Source organism: Herpailurus yagouaroundi, unplaced genomic scaffold (genome assembly GCF_014898765.1).
Source record: "Herpailurus yagouaroundi ecotype Mexico unplaced genomic scaffold, PumYag 67050, whole genome shotgun sequence".
In the NCBI taxonomy this organism is placed as follows: domain Eukaryota; kingdom Metazoa; phylum Chordata; class Mammalia; order Carnivora; family Felidae; genus Herpailurus; species Herpailurus yagouaroundi.
In genome coordinates, this window is record NW_024419905.1 from 422,575 (window position 1) to 436,867 (window position 14,293).

The following is a 14,293-nucleotide window of genomic DNA, read 5'->3' on the forward strand; positions in this document are numbered from 1 at the left end:
CTTGTTTCTTTATTGACCGTGTGTCTAGATGATCTATCCATTTCTGTAAGTGGGGTGTTAAAGTCCCCTGCAATGACCACATTCTTATCAATAAGGTTGCTTATGTTTATGAGCAATTGTTTTATATATTTGGGGGCTCCCGTATTCGGGGCATAGGCATTTATACTTGTTAGCTCTTCCTGATGGATAGATCCTGTGATTATTATATAATGCCCTTCTTCATCTCTTGTTACAGCCTTTAATTGAAAGTCTAGTTTGTCTGATATAAGTATGGCTACTCCAGCTTTCTTTTGACTTCCAGTGGCATGATAAATAGTTCTCCATCCCCTCACTGTCAACCTGAAGGTGTCCTCAGGTCTCAAATGAGTCTTTTGTAGACAGCAAATAGATGGGTCTTGTTTCTTTATCCATTCGGATACCCTATGTCTTTTGGTTGGTGCATTTAGTCCATTTACATTCAGTGTTATCATAGAAAGATAAGAGTTTGGAGTCATTGTGATGTCTGTTGGTTTCATCTTGTAGCGATGTCTCTGGTACTTTGTCTCACAGGATCCCCCTTAGTATCTTTTGTGGGCCTGGTTTAGTGGTGATGAATTCCTTCAGTTTTTGTTTGTGTGGGGAGACCTTTATCTCTCCTTCTATTCTAAATGACAGACTTGCTGAATAAAGGATTCTCAGCTGCATATTTTTTCTGTTCATCACATTGAAGATTACCTGCCATTACTTTCTGGCCTGCCTAGTTTCAGTAGAGAGATCCGTCATGAGCCTTATCAGTCTCCCTTTATATGTTAGAGCACATTTATCCCTAGCTGCTTTCAGAATTTTCTCTTTACTCTTGTATTTTGTCAGTTCCACTATGATATGTCATGCAGGAGATCAATTCAAGTTACGTCTGAAGGGAGTTCTCTGTGCCTCTTGGATTTCAATGCCTTTTTCCTTCCCCAGTTCAGGGAAGTTCTTAGCTATTATTTCTTCAAGCACACCTTCAGCACCTTTCCCTCTCTCTTCCTCCTCTGGGATACCAATTATGCGTAGATTATTTCTTTTTAGTGCATCACTTAGTTCTCTAATTTTCCCCTCATACTACTGGATATTTTTATCTCTCTTTTTCGCAGCTTCTTCTTTTTCTATAATTTTATCTTCTAGTCCACCTATTCTCTCCTCTGCCTCTTCAATCCGAGCTGTGGTCATCTCCATTTTATTTTGCAGCTCATTTATAGCATTTTTTAGCTCCTCCTGGCTATTCCTTAGTCCCTTGATCTCTGTAGCAATAGATTTGCTGCTGTCCTCTACACTGTTTTCAAGCCCAGGGATTAATTTTATGACTATTATTCTAAATTCACTTTCTGTTATAATGTTTAAATCCTGTTTGATCAGTTCGTTAGCTGTCGCTATTTCCTGGAGATTCTTTTTTTTTTTTTTTTAATTTTTTTTTCCCAACGTTTATTTATTTTTGGGACAGAGAGAGACAGAGCATGATCGGGGGAGGGGCAGAGAGAGAGGGAGACACAGAATTGGAAACAGGCTCCAGGCTCTGAGCCATCAGCCCAGAGCCTGACGCGGGGCTCGAACTCACGGACCGCAGATCGTGACCTGGCTGAAGTCGGAGGCTTAACCGACTGCGCCACCCAGGCGCCCCTTTTTTTTTTTTTTAATTTTTTTTTTCAATCCTGGAGATTCTTTTGAGGGGAATTCTTCCGTTTTGTCATTTTGGATAGTCCTTGGAGTGGTGTGGAACTACAGGGCACTTCCCATGTGCTGTCTTGAATAACTTCCATTGGTGGGCGGGGCTGCAGTCAGACCTGATGTCTGCCCCGTGCCCACCTCTGGGGCCACAGTCAGACTGGTGTGTACCTTCTCTTCCCCTCTACTAAGAGCGTAATTCACTGTGCAGTGGCATGGTCCATCTGGGCTACTTGCATACTGCCAGGCTTGTGGTGCTGGGGATCTCGCGTATTAGTTGGGGTGGATCAGCAAGGTGCACAGGGGAGGGAGGGGCAGGCTGAGCTCGCTTTTCCTTCAGTGATCCACTTCAGTAGGGGCCCTGTGGCACTGAGTGGGAGTCAGATCTGCTGCCGCTGGAGGGATGGATTCGCCAAAGCACAGTGTTGGGTGTTTGAGTGGTGCAAGCAAGTTCCTTGGCAGGAACTGGTTCCCTTTGGGATTTGGGCTGGTGGATGGGGGAGGGAGGTGGCTCTGGCAAGCGCCTTTGTTCCCCACCAAGCTGAACTCTGTCCTCTGGGGCTCAACAACTCTCCCTTCCGTTGTCCCCCAGCCCTCCCACTCTCCTAGCAGAGCTGTTAGCTCATAACCTTCCAGATGTTAAGTTCTGCTTGCTGTCTGAACACACTCCATCCGGCCCTTCTGCTTTTGCAAGCCAGACTCAGGGGCTCTGCTTTGCCTGTGGGCTGCCCCTCCACCCGGCTCCCTCGTGCAAGTCCATGAAGTGAGCACAGCCTCTCCACCCTTCTTCGTCTATACTTGTCTCTGGAGAATCCGTTCTGCTAGTCTTCTGGTGGTTTTCTGGGTTATTTAGGCAGGTGTGGATGGAATATAAGTGATCAGCAGGATGCGGTGAGACCAGCGTCCTCCTACGCCACCATCTTCCTCGAGACTCTACTGTGCTGGGTTTTGTTTGCATGTTTTTTTGTCCTTTTTTGTGTGTGAGTATGGTAAAGTGAAGAACAGTTTCAGAATGGAAAAACCGTTGCCTATAGATAGTCATAGGCAGAATAACCACAGGCAGAAAACAGAAGAATTATCAGAGAAACTGAAGGGAAGTGAAGTCACCTGCACACATAAGGAGGGCATCAGGGAGTTAGGGCATAGTATTTAAATAAGTAATTATGAGGGACACTTGGGTGGCTCAGTTGGTTAAGCATCCAACTCTTGATTTCATCTCAGCTCATGATCTCACAGTTCATGAGTTCAAGCCCCACATCAGACTCTGTGCTGAAGGTATGGACCCTGCTTGGGATTTTCTCTCTCCTTCCCTCTTTGGACCTTCTTGCTCCCCCTGCCTCAAAAAATAAGTAAACTAAGAAAAATAAATAAATAAGTAATTATGAAACCATATGGAAGATGATGATTTTTTTTTTCCATGACAGCCCAATACAAAATCCCACCTTTATCTCTCTTGCATGTGAAATCTTTATCTGACAGTCATGCCTCCAGTATGGAGAAGGGTAATGGTATGGTGTTCCTAATTGGGACTCATACTTATTTATGGATCACACACAGGACCTTGCCATTTTGACACTCAATCATAAGCCACATGTGAGACTACAGAGGTTTCAGTGAGCAGATGCCACTATTACATCTTCAAAAGCTTTCTTGTTGTCTACCGGTGAGGTCAGGAGTACCGCCCTTCCCCCACTATCCATCACAGGTTACAGGTGAGAGAAAGGACATCCTTAGAATGATGGTGCCCAAGGAAGCCTTGCATTCACAAGATGTAACTGGTTGCCAATATGACAGATTGTCTGTTTTATATGCAAAAGAGGAAGAAACAGAGGAGCATCTCTGCATCTCAGTGCTCTGCAGCAGGCAGGCACAGCCTGCAGGTGGCATGTGGCAGGCAAGCCAGGGCTTACCAAGGGCTTCTGTGGTGGAGTGAATTAGTAAACAGTGAACTAAGAGTAGTGAAGCCCCCCAGCTCTGCATTTGCTTCTTAGTCCTGAGCCACAGAGTAAGAAAGGACTTGAGATGTCTATGCCATTCCTCTTCTTCTTACAGGTGAGGAAAGAAAGGCACTGAATGGTGACTACCTGGTTTAGGCCATGTACATGATTAGTGCCACTGGTAGAAGGAGAACCCAGTTCACCTGACTCCTAAACTACAGCTCCTTGTACTGTATTTATGAAAAAAGCAGCTTACCCAAGAACAAGTCAGTACAGTGTCAGTGGATTACTGGGGGTGTGGATATCAGATTACAGTTAGGCTTTGTATAAACAGGCAAGAAACCCATGCACAGCCCACATATCTGTCTAAGGCAATTCAAGTTTAGGAGGGCAGGGACTATCAGTGGCCCTCCATAGTGAGCCTTCATGCAGAATTATTCTATAATAGGAGTTTCCTCTAATGGTAATGATTTGTAACACCCATTTGCATATTCAAATTCCCTATCAAAAGAAGAATTAGGCAATTTTAAACTAAAAATAATTCTTATTCTAAAGAAAGAAAATTAAAGCTCAAGGGGAAAAGGGTTAAGAAGCATGTTTCCCACTTCAATCCACCCACCACCCCTAAAAAGCAAATATGAGAAAGAGAAAATGTGGGAAGAGGAGGGAGAAATGGAATTATCAGTATACATAGTATTAGCTTGGAGAGAATACTTAATTAACATGTAACCACCAAATACTATTAGTGGAATGACCAGTATCTAATAAATAGTCAAAAATGTAATAGGAGATGTGTGTGCCTACAAATAATCATAATTCAAATGGATGAGATGCTTATCCAAATTATCAAAGTGTCTTAAACCACTGATGCACCATCCAAATAGGATCATCCCTTCTCCCAGTATAGTACATGCCTTCCAGTTCAGTACACAATGCTACCATTTCTAAACCTTTTTAAAACAAAACAAAACAAAACAAAACAAAACAAAAGCATTGCAATATTAAAAAATGTTATGGAGCTAATTTCAGAAAGTTACTACACTAAATCAACTGCTTTTATTCTTGCTTATTCCCTCTCTTGCTTTGTCTACTTAGCTGAGTTTCATATAGTTATGAATGTAATTCTTACTTATTTTCAAATAATAATGCAAAACAACCAAATCTGTTCCAAATGAAATGTTATTCCTGTGAAATGTTGTAATGTTTACTTACAGTGTAAATGTTGCCTTGCTGTGGACCCTGAAGTCAGACAGACTGATTTAGTATCTCTGCTCCACCTCCTACTAGTGTTTGTGTACTCATCTGATAAGTAGGCTGGACATACTGATGGCATTTATCATGTAAGTCTGTTGCAAGGAATTTATATATGACACATATAAAGTACTTAGGACTGCATTAGGAACATAATAATAGCTTAGTGATAGCACTTAAGTAGATTAAAAATCTCCGGTTGATAGTTTGTAGTCTTAAGACAGAGTCAAAGCAATTAAGTCCTCCTAAATATCTGCTCACCTACACAGTGTTTTCATCTTCCTTTCTCTCAAATTTCTGCATGAACCCATTACATTGGTCTGCTCCAGTGTGGAGTATGTTTTGATTATGCACATCCAACCAGCAAGAACCAGGGCTTGCTAGTATTGCAGTTAACACAGTGCCACATACAATTACAAGATTAACACTCACATTCTGATGATAATACTAATGACAGTAATAGCACCATTGATAACTAAGAGATGACAAATAACCTGAAATTCAAAACTTGCCCAATTAGGGGTCACCTCTCCCTAACTCTGGGCTGAATACAATAAAAATGATCATCTCAATCATGGATGCAATTGAACACTTTCCTGTAGGAAGCTGAAAGTAAAAGATACATTAAGTACATGGGAGCTGTGTTGGTGAGTATTTTGTGTCATATTGCAGACTGTGATTCAAAATATTAACAGGCCATTAAGTACTCAAGATCCCAATGGGTGCCCAGGTACCAGAATGGTGCCTGAAATCTTTGCCATAATTTAGCTTTAGGTAGTTTTTTCCCCATCAAATGTGGAGTTTTAATCTCAAATTAATGAACTTGAAGAATTTTGAAAGAGTCCATATGTATAATTTATATCAGATGGATCTTTACGAGTTCACATGTGATCCATCATGTTTTGTATTAAACAAAAGCTGGATTATTTCATTGTGGCATATACTTCAGAACCTAATCTTTCAGAATGGCTCACTGAAAATCCAACCACATTAGGAATTTGTCAATTATCTACAGGGTATACCTGGCGGGCAGTAACACCCAGGTCATACAGCAGGCTAAAATATTCTAACCTCAAACACAGGAAATGATCAGAGGGGGAAATGACACATGGTGGTAATACATTAAGGCAACAGGTAAGTCATTCTTCACCTAGACCAGCAGCTGCCTTTAAAACTCTATGAATGAGTCTTCTCTAATGTAACTAGTGAACCTGCCACTGAGCTTAGAAAGGGAGATAAGAACTGCGCTTGCAATTCTAGCTGACAAATTCATTAGATTTTTATAAGGCAAATAATGTGGAAAGTTAGAACAGAATTTCTAGAACTATTTATCCTGTGATGTTGTAAAATCAAAGTACTACTTTACTAAATGAGTTATTTTACACAATATGAACATCAGTATAATTAGAATTGTAAGTACTTTATTTGACTTTGACTTTGGTACTTTGTTAGTCCTCTAGTTGTGTGCAAGACTTATTAGTGCAGTAAAATTTAAATATGTAGAATATGCTTGTACTGATAAGACATACAGAAATGTCAGCAATTTCCCAAAGTAGGTATAAGAAAATAGCAGTGAGTGGGACACAATGCCATGTTATTGCCATAAAAGACCCAAAAGATGAGACAGTAGAAGAGAAAGGGTCAAAGGTGCGAATTTGCCTGTAAACTTTATGCCTGAACATCAGCCAATTCTGGAGGAACTGGAGTCTCTACCAATTAGGAAAATTAATTCAAAAGTCAAAAAGGTAGAATGGAGTGTGCTTGGTGTCCCTTGGAGAACAAGCATAAAGGATGAAAGTCAGATGGACTCAAGGGCACGAATGGAAATATTTTTTAGTGAGTAACAGGCCAGGGAGAGACACCTCTGTGGAGCTCACATAAATTCAGCAACTCATGATGCTCTGAGTCTTTGAAACAAAACTCTCTTTATAGATCTCCCCTCTGCTATTGCCAAGCATTCTGCCCACAAGTTTAAAAGCAGACCAATTACATATCAAACAAAAAATAAATAAAATAAAATAAAAGCAGCAAAATCAAAAGTGCTGTGATTCTTAGAATCATGTATTTCCTTCCCCAACTTCTAAATCTATAGCCAACTTAAAGTCTGAGAGTATGCCAACAGCCTTGGTGAGTAAAGGTTAAACTTCAAAGACTACAGGTCAACTTTTATGACAGATATATAGTGAATTAATTCAGTCATCATTCAACAAAAGTTTATTTAAGGCCTTCTGTGAGTCAGACTATGTTTTCAGCATTGAGCATTCAGCAGTGAGGCAGACAAGGCATTCACCCTTATGTTCTTTATAGTCCAAAGAGGGAAACAGACAACAACAAATAGAGTTATAATATAACACCAATTACTATTTTACACAAATTAATACAAGGTCACAATATAGAATAACTCCAGCAGGGGTTGGGAGTGCTTACTTTAGGTAGGATGATTTTCTGTCTGGCATACAATTAAGTGTTTGGCTTTTCTATGTTCACTGGCAGAGTAAAGTTATTCTGTTGGATACCAAAGATCTTTTTCTGAACAATCACATAGCATTTCTATAGATCAGCTTCTTTCCTCTGTAAGCCTTTATTCCAAACGAACATTGTTTTCCCCCTCCTTCTATTCAAGATGTATATTTTAGAATTAGAACATGAAAGGTTCATTTGTGAGTACAAAGCAGTTAAATCTAAGGTTAGTTAAATCAGAGTAACGTCTCTTTTCCATATGCTAAAAGAAATACTTACTTAGTATAGAGAAATTGGAAAATATAGTATGAAAAAATTTTTAATTACAATCTCCACCAAAAAGACTACAAATAACATGTTGGTGTGCTCACTATATATTTTGGTAGATCTCTCTCTCTCTCTCTCTGTCTCTCTCTCTCTCTGTCTCTCTTTTGCATGTATGCTCACACACACAAGTCACACTGCACATCTTATTTTTTATCTTACATTTTTCTCTCCAGATTACATCATGAGTATACCCTAATGTATAATAAAATTCTTTGAACATATTTTAGTAGCTGCATAATAGTCTGTCTTATGATTATACTATACTTTAATCAGCCATTTCCATATGGATGACAAAGTAGACTATTTCTAATTTTCACTGTTAGGAAAATTGAGCTGCAATCAGCATCTCTGTCTATATATAGATGTACACATCTCTATTTCTTTAAAATAGATTCCAATGAGAAATATGGCTCAATAAAAAGGATATCAAACATTTTTGAGGCCTTTGATAAAATTGCCAAATTGATTTCCAGAAACGTGGCCAATGCATAATGTTACCAACAATGTCTTAGAATGCCTGTTCCACAATATTCTCAACAGCAAAAATGCATTATTCTTTTTAAATTCTGTTACTCAACAGTAAAAAAAAAAAATCTATCTCACTGTTATTAAAAATCTTAATTTTTATTCACAAAATTGAAAAAGTTTGTGACCTTGGACTAGTTATTTAAACTCTGAGGATGAGTCCCCCCCCCCTAAAATGGAGATAATCATAGATTATAATAGGTACCCTCCAAGCTGCCTCTCCAAGTTTAAAAACAAAATGTCTTACAGGCATTGTAGGAAGGTAAGTCTGGTCAGAGAAAGAATGGAGCAGAGTGAGCATGAAGTGAAAGTTTATTTGAACGTGTTCAGCACCGGAATTCTAAAAGTATAAAAAGTAGCAGTGGACAAGGGGATAGCTTTTTGTGCTAAACTATATGATAAAATGTCCCCAGCTCATGATTTTTGGCCCATTTAACCCAGGATCATTTTCCCCTAAGTTAAATGAGAGTTCAATTACTTTGTATATTTGCTGAAATTCTGTTGCAACATAGCATTTTACTAAAAACAGCAAATCACAGGGAACCTGAGTGGTTAAGTTGGTTGACCATGCAAATCTTACTCTCAGCTCAGGTCTGATCTCACAGTTTGTGAGATTGAGCCCTGTGTGAGCTCTGTGCTGACATTGAGGGAACTGCTTGAGAGTCTCTCCATCTCCCCTTCTGCCCCACCCCTGCTGGTGCTTTCATTTGCTCTCAAAATAAAAAAAGCAAACACTGGAAATCAAATTTGGTCTCTTACATATACTATCTTTTTACCCTTTTATCTTTAGAACATTGTTGTTTTATTTATCTTTACAACATTGTTGCTTTATCTTTACAACATTGTAGAACATTATCTTTAGAACTGTCATATGAACAAGGAAGCAAATTTTTGACCTTTTTCTAAGCTAAGTTACCTATAGATGCAGATGCAGTAACCGTGACTATGCCTGGTGTAGTTCATGACTGAGACATGGAACATCTCAGAGACCATTACAACATCTTTATCTTAACATCTTCTCCCAACCCCTATGCATGTTGCCTGTGCAAATTTGTGTTGACCTCTTTAGACTCTGGCTTCTGTATTGGATGTGATCCTGTCTCCCAAGGTTCTGGGTTAGAGTTTTTCAAATATGTTGAAGCTAAAGAAATTTTACATGTAAAAAGTTATGAGATAGATTTTTGGGGGGCCAATTCAAGAGTAACTTAGAGAAATAAAAAGATGAAAAAGAGGGCCAGATATAACAAACTTTACTTAGTATCACTTTCTGGGAAATTATTCAAGCTAGAACCAAAATACGATTCTCTTGAATCACTATGCAAGCAATGACTATTAAGCAAATATGTAGTAATAATCATAAATCATCAAGACCACAAATTTAAAATTAAATATCATAGTAGATATAGGGAAGCATTACTAAATAACATAATATCATTTCTTTACTTTTTTTTTTTAACTTGGTTCTCTCTTGGGTCACAGTAAAATAGAGTCCTACTGTTCCCATATGCAGTTTGCTAAAGGGCATGACTTTCTTCTGTTCATGCCTTTATACCTGCTGTTAATGCATCATAGAGGCTTTCACCTTCCAATCCCTGCCTTCCTCCATGTCATTTCCCTCCAGTTTAATTCCCTTCCTCATTTGTATCTCAGCTCTGACACCATCTCTCCATGACACCTCCTCTGACCCCCCTCTCTTCACCCCAAGCTCAGAAAGGTATATGTTTAATACCTTGCTCTTATCAGAGCACTTTTCTCACCACATTTTTGTGTTTTTTCACTGTGGGTATTCATTTGTGAGCTTCTTAAGGGCAATGCCTAGTACTTTTCACCTCTCCTTTCCAGTGTGTATCCTGGTGCCCAGTTCAAGCTTGGTGCTTCTGGATGGAGAATGGATGAGTTAACAATAAACAGATGTACATATGAAAGTACTGAGACTTTTCAGGCAATGCTTAAACTGAGCTGGCAACATCCTGAATTCTTTTTGATTAACAAATAATCTGCTTTGAGGTAAAGGCTAGACTGGAACTTAGTGATAGTGAAGAGAAATGAACAGAATTCAAAAATTGACTTCCAGAAACTTAAAACATCAGAGGAAACAATGTTCATCAATAGCCATCAGGAAATTATGGAAGCCTCATTATACTGCAAAATATTTCACAAAATCCTAAAATATAACCATCATGCCTAGGTTTTCATAATAAATATAATTCTCAGCTTTGGTTTGTGGGACTCCTTGAAAGAAAAACAAGTACAAATGATAAACCCAGGGCTGTTTTCTCAGGACTGGACCTGGTCTGGACCAGGATTATTCTACCCAGACCTTTGTTCTGAGAGTTAAAAATTCCAAGAATTTTTTTAATATAATTGGAATTATTTCCACTTTGGGATTCTATTGTTGTTCCTTAAATGCCAAAGTCACCTTTTAACATCTACACTTTTCTGAATGACACAGGTTCATCAAATGCTAGGATCAGAATGGACTTGCATCATGGCCTTATTAAGATATCTCTGCAAATGTTTTAGCATCCTAAAACTTACTAGTCAGCTAATGAGAAATCCTTCCTGTCCAGAGGTTACTCGCCTGCATAGGTTCTTTGTTACGATGTTACATTGGAGCATAAAGTTTTTTATGCAAAACGACTAGTCTAGTATGCAAAGAAGGATTAAACTTTGAAATCCAGTTGTCAAATCCTATCATATTTTTTTTAACAAATCAATGATTAATCCATTTGTCATTCAGCAAAAGTTGAGTAATTTTTATGTGCCAGGCCACATTCTAAGCAGAACACTCAGCTAAGTGATCTGTGCACCGATACACAGCTCAGTATGATAATTGTCATACCAACATCTGCGTTTGTAGATTCTCAGTCTAGTGCTCTTTCCACTGGACACATTCCAGACAAATTCTCTAGTTCTTTTAGGCCCCATTACTCTTTCAGACCAATTTTCTACTTAAGAGAAACATTGAACAGAAACCCCACCCTTCTGTGTGAAGACTACAAACATATGCATCAAAATAGAATAACGGACAGGGTATATGATTTACAGGCTAGTTTTACAGCCTTGAGCCTCAGAGATCTTAGAGCACAAGCTAGCTGGAAGTATGCCCTGACACCCTACCACGTATAACTGGGCAGTCTTTACCCAAACACTAATATATCTTTTTGCCTGTATCAGTTTCCTTTCAAATACCAAATTCCAAATACCCATATGTAAGAAGCATCAGAATTCCTAATAATCCTGTAGCCAGCTAGCCTCCTTACATTCTCCCAAAAATTCATTTTGAGGTTAATGCCACTTTTTTTTTTAATTTTTTTTTTCAACGTTTATTTATTTTTGGGACAGAGAGAGACAGAGCATGAACGGGGGAGGGGCAGAGAGAGAGGGAGACACAGAATCGGAAACAGAGGTTAATGCCACTTTTAATTAACCTCTCTGAAAACCAGGAACTTTCAGAGATCAAAATTCCTATTAGGATAACCATCTTTATCTGTGCAATTGATAATTACCCACTGCTATCCCTAAGAGGGGTAAATATAAATGTACTTAGAAAGAAATGAGATGAGCATTTATATTGCCATATGAAAAATGTCCTTGTTACTTTATAGTCACACTTAGCATAGCATAATTCTTTTTTTTTTTTTTAATTTTTTTTTTCAACGTTTATTTATTTTTGGGACAGAGAGAGACAGAGCATGAACGGGGGAGGAGCAGAGAGGGAGACACAGAATCGGAAACAGGCTCCAGGCTCCGAGCCATCAGCCCAGAGCCTGATGCGGGGCTCGAACTCACGGACCGCGAGATCGTGACCTGGCTGAAGTCGGACGCTCAACCGACTGCGCCACCCAGGCGCCCCTTAGCATAGCATAATTCTTAAGGGAATCCTTAGAGATGATGCCAGAGATATAGCTGTGGACACAGTGCCCAGGGTTATTTCACCATCTGGGAACCAAGTGCCCCAAAGCTTTGTATTAACATGCATGAAGGGTACCAGAGGTATGATTAGTTATAAATTTGGGCCAGAATGTAAATTCTGCCAGACTGCAGCATTTAGCTCATCTAGCTCAAAGGAGAAACATGAGGGACGTTAAGAGAAAAAGATTGAAACAAAATTCTAAAAGTCTCTTATACCAATAGATACTGAGGTTGAAAAAGCATCAGTAACAGCAAATAGCCATGGGCACAGGGGCACTCTGAACCCACAGAATAAGAAATAATTTGCATGTGGGACAGGAAAAAAAAGATAGAGACCAGTATCTTTAATACCACTATATTCCTGACTTCATGGATGATAGGTATTTTGTTGTTTGTATATCAAGAGCGCATGCCATTTATTTCATTTGCAATGTGGGATTCAGCACCCAAGTCATTTCCACAAGCTCAGGGTCTTGAGCAGAAGTCTTCAATCACCATTTTCAATTAATAAAGCTTGAACTTTGAGGATATGAGGAGAACATCTGTCATAAATGCTAAATATAAGTGGAAAGTCTATATAATTTTTCTTAAAAGATACTGTGACTGCCTTTAAAGCCTCAAGTATTTATTTATTAAGTCAGAATACTAAATCATAAGTAAATAAATTACCATCTGTCATCTTTTTTTAAAACAAATGGACTATCCATGTTATAAGGGCATATAATAAATTGTGTCATATAACCAGAAATTTTTCTTAAGTGTTACATTTGAACTTCATCATGTACAAGTGTGGAGAATTTTATGTGTATTGTGAGTGTCAAAATATCACATTATATTTATAAAGCTTTATCATCTCTCTGAACTACTTTACACCCATCTTTACAGAATAATAGAATGTTCACCTTAATAAGGGACCCTTAATAACTACTTAGTCTTAGACGTAGTATAAGAATATAGATCATTTTTTCCTACTTATCTCCTTGATTCCAAGTTTACTCTGGGAAGTGGAAAATAGAGAATATCAGATCCTGTGGATCCACACACAGACCTCTGGGTCGTGTGTAATGATTTTCCACCTCTGTCCACAACCTAATCATGAGAAACATAGAAACTTTCGGGGGGAGTGGGGTGGAGTGAGTTCATTCCTTATCTGTCTAGTTTTTTTTTTCCCCTTTCTACTTGATTTAATTTCCTTTTAGTTTTAAAACAAGTCCTGTCATCTCAGCACATTTTCCAGAAAGAAATCTTTGTAATAACTTTAAGTGAACAAATTGTTCTGACATGATAAAAACAAGAAAGAAAAGACATTAGAAGAAACAGTGTTAAAAGATGACAAAATCCATAAAATCCAACTCACATTCCCAAATAACATTTTCATGAGCAATGCTGCTGCTCCCTATCACTTACTTGCCCTCCTTTATACTCAAACCTGGCTTTGCCTTGATAACTTTGTGTAGAGTTTCAGGAGAATTAAGAGGTTTCTAAAAAAGACATTTTCATGTTGGAAATATAAATCAATGGGCAGTGCTGTAAAATGTCATTAGATAGCCTGTATGATGAGGTCTGTGAAGACAGCACCAAATTTGACAATGGGAAGGTCATTAATGATATTTTCTAGAAAAGAATCAGTGGGGTGATAGAGGCACACAATTATAAGAGATGAAGAAGGGTAGACTTTTCTGTCTAAGAAGGAAAAAAGAAAGGCTGGAGATAGGTAGAAATAAAGGAGAGGCTAGGGTCAAGAAGGTTTTTTGTTTGTTTTATTTCTGAGTAGAAGTGACATAGGGAAAGAAGTCTGTAGAGAATGAGATATCAGAAATCCAAAAGACTAAGTAACAAATTAAAAAGTGAATAATTGATTAAACACTGCAGAAAAGAGAAGGGCATAGTGAGGGTGCTTGGTGTGACCTTTATCATTACAAATTAATAAATCTCTCTGTGCATTTTGCTAATACAAATATTCCCTTGAAATATAAACCTGTTTGTGTACTAGTAAGTCATGTCTGAGAGCTTACAAAACTGATTTCTGACATTAATAAATTCACCTCTCAAAGAAGTCTTTTGGGAGACAACTGCCATCCTTTCTAAGACATAATGCATACTATTCAGCTCTTTTATCTTCCCTTCCTTCCTTCCTTCCTTCCTTCCTTCCTTCCTTCCTTCCTTCCTTCCTTCCTTCCTTCCTTCCTTCCTTC

The 14,293-nt window shown here is 38.5% G+C and overlaps 1 long non-coding RNA gene across 2 annotated transcripts in view; it reads left to right on the forward strand.

Annotated features, from left to right (window-relative positions):
* Positions 1–14,293, forward strand: part of LOC121024739 (uncharacterized) — a 58,820-nt gene that overhangs the window by 41,650 nt on the left and 2,877 nt on the right. The window lies entirely within an intron of this gene.